This window comes from Brachionichthys hirsutus, unplaced genomic scaffold, assembly GCF_040956055.1.
Source record: "Brachionichthys hirsutus isolate HB-005 unplaced genomic scaffold, CSIRO-AGI_Bhir_v1 contig_200, whole genome shotgun sequence".
Classification (NCBI taxonomy): Eukaryota; Metazoa; Chordata; class Actinopteri; order Lophiiformes; family Brachionichthyidae; genus Brachionichthys; species Brachionichthys hirsutus.
In genome coordinates, this window is record NW_027180317.1 from 293243 (window position 1) to 296582 (window position 3340).

Genomic DNA, 3340 nt, shown 5'->3' on the forward strand with positions numbered 1-3340 from the left:
TATATTCTTAGTTTTGTGTCTTCAAACTCTGACATTAGCCACATTGGGCACAAATCCATAGTGACGCTCTAGTAACCTCCCGTTTATGGTCCCTGCCTTCTGCCACAGATCTGACAGTAAGGTTAGACCATGGTTTCAGAGCATAATATAAAATGTAGCTTAATTTTTTTTTCCAGACTTAGTGGAGACCAAAATAGTGCTAAAAGAGAGAGAATATTGTGTTCACCAGGTAGCCAGACAAGAATTGAAGGCTACGTTTGCTTCATAACTGCTGAATGTAAATACACAGCTGTTAGCCAACAAACTAGGTTTGTCCACTGTACATAATCCGTCAGTATTACAGGTTGTTTAGCTGGGCTCAAGTGGGCAAAACACATTTAATGGCTATTTTTGTAACCTTACTTTATCCCACATAGACAGAATGGCTGCTGATTAAATGTATGGATCTGTGACTGGAAAGACTATCGGTGTTTTTCATGCAGAATACAGGAAGATGTATGGTTCCTAATACCTAAGTCAAAAACATGTTTGTATGGTAGCAGACCAAATTGAACACCATTCTAATGATGCACAGAAACTTTTATAAGATATTCATACCTCCGTTAATAAAATCAGCTCAATGTAATTTCACTATTAAGGAAACGAGCGGCAATTTACTAGACAATGAATATGACTTTGCATGCTTTTGAAGAAAAACTGCCGACCATGGAGATTTTAGTGAGTTGGCAGCTTTTCATTTTGTTTTTGGACCTCAACACGGAAGCGTGAAATCATCGGTCAGACATGGCTGATGAGGTTTAACTGCTGCTCTTACTTGTGAATCTCGACAGAATATTAATGATGCCATTCACGCCACGAGTTATATATAATGCATTTAGATCCAATAATGTAACCCCAAAACCTGCCTGGTTCGTTTATTTTGACTTTGAAGGTCCTTTGTATGGTGGCCGTGAAGTACAGACCACTACAACAAATAGAAGCATTACAACAAATTAAAAAGCGCTACAACAAATAAAAAAAAACTGCAATATTAAGATAAGCAATACAACAGTAAGGTAAGCACTACGACATTAAGGTGAGCAACAGCGATACAACATTAAGGTGAGGTCTACGATTCCCCGTTCCTGCACACTGAACATTGTCTTTATCCGCCGAGCCGTCTTCGGCGCCGGTGAGTGCTGACGACCGGAGAGAGGAAGGGCGCTCCAGAGGAGGCGCCCGCAGGAAACGGATGGTTCGGATGGTTCTGGGTTCGATCCCCTCACCTGAACCGCAGCTTCTTTTTGGGCTCATCTTTCTGAGTCGTCACTCTCAGTTGTTTGCTGATAGGGGATTATTTTAAATCCACACAGCTGGTAAAGTCAATGGAGGCAATACTTTATTGATCCTTTATTTTTTCCAGGTAAGATCAATCGAGGACAACTTATTGACAACGACCACCTGGTTCAGGTGGGCTCATGTGGTCCCATATGGTCTAGTGGTTAGGATTCCTGGTTCTCACCCAGGCGGCCTGGGTTCGACTCCCGGTATGGGAACTGTTGTCTACTCTTTTACAGAATTTCCTTGGCGATAAATTCTATCTATGATGAGGTAGCTGGTTGCACAGTGCCGATGTCAAGATAGTCAGCTGATACTGGTTTACACCTGGAGATGTGGGACCCTACCCTGTTCTTGCCTGATAAGACAGGAGTGTGTTCTAAGCGGTTAAATAGAACAGAAGTGTAGCAAGAACATTCCCAGGACAAGATAAGACAGTTCTGACCTGCAGAAAAGGTGGTCCAACTGGAGTCGTGCTTCAGGGGGACTCTTCTTTGTTGCTCGTGTTGGGAGAAACACACTCAGTGGTTTCAATTTGATTGGACATTTATTCCCTCAAGATTTAATTTAGAATGAATGAGCTAATCTTATTAGCCCAGCTCCCGGGGAGCTTCTCTCATGGGAGTCACCACTTAGGGCATCACTTGTTGTGGAATCTTCTTTTTGTAAATAAAAAATAAAAAAGTTGTGTTTTTATAAATTATCTTCCTCCAAACTCACCTCAGAGGTGAACCTCCTCTCTCGTCTATAGCTGTTTAGTTGGGACTGTGACCTACTGCTTCCAGCTTCCATTAATATGTTATAGTTGCCACAATAACAGTTGGAGACAACCTAATGTTTTCCAGGTGTTGCAATAAATATGTTCATGCGCTGTCTGTGTAGTCCAAAATGGGAATAACCCCGCAAACATTGCAGTAAAATTGTTTGAAATCACAACTGAAACAAGGTCATTATCTCAAACCTACACTGAGCACTTGCGCCTCCCTGTAGCGCTCTAAAGCTTTCAAAGGTATTACAACAGTGTTGTTGGGTCGATGCAAATGCTTTCATGTACAGCCTTGTGGGAGTATTTGTGTGTTGTTGTCTTAATGTCACTCTGTGGCTGAAGAGATTGTTCTCTACAGAGCTACACACAGTGTATTTATGAGTAACAAGCTGACAACGACACACTGTCTGGGGCCCTACATGTGTCTCTGCTGCACTGCGTGCAAAAGCCGTATTGTTTTGCAGAAAGACATGATAGCTGAGCCGAGGCAATGATGGAACTTGCACTGTGGCTGGAGTGATGTGATACGCGTGTGTGTGTGTGTGTGCGCTATACAATATGAGATGCCTGCTATGGAGCGGTCATCAATCAAAAGCTGTGATTAATAGGGTTGTGTTGCTCTGTGGAGCTAAACGGCCACTGGGAGAGTGTTAATCTACTTGTCAGCTTTGTGGTTGTTTTTTTTCTCCATGACTAGACGCCAACTGTTGCTTAAATATTTGTTTTGTTTTTCTGTTCATCCTGTTACTGATGAGTCATTTAACCGATTAACAACTGTATTGGAGCCCTGAATAGTTGCTCAGGGCTTGGTGTGGTTAGTTATGCCTTCATGCATTCTCTCGCTCCAGCAGACCCCCCCCCCCCAGTCACATTGCACATCAAATTTAACACGCAATCACACACAGACACGCACACACTCTGTTGTGCACACCAGCGTTTACACCTGGTATGGGAATATAAATGATACATTTCTCAAGCTGAAGCAGAAATGCTCATTGATGAAAATTAAATCCCGTGGCTGGGACTGACGAGATATTCATGGCTACATTTTTATTTTATCTTAGCAGCAGGCCCATTCTCCATCAGTGGGGCATTCTTTCAATCAATTGCCCCATGCTCCCCATCCATACTATTGAATTATTTATCTCCTATTACATTTTTTTTAATAATCCCTGCACTTTTAACCTGAGGTGAGTTCAGAGGAAGCCATGAGTGTGCAGTTAAAAGAACATATTTTCCACACTCAAGGGCGGACCA

At 42.4% G+C, this 3340-nt stretch overlaps 1 non-coding gene across 1 annotated transcript; it reads left to right on the forward strand.

The window, feature by feature from the left end:
* Nucleotides 1-1463: 1463 nt before the first annotated feature.
* On the forward strand, nucleotides 1464-1535 carry trnae-cuc (transfer RNA glutamic acid (anticodon CUC)). Its single transcript has one exon. It is a non-coding gene; the product is annotated as a tRNA-Glu (tRNA).
* Nucleotides 1536-3340: the final 1805 nt, after the last annotated feature.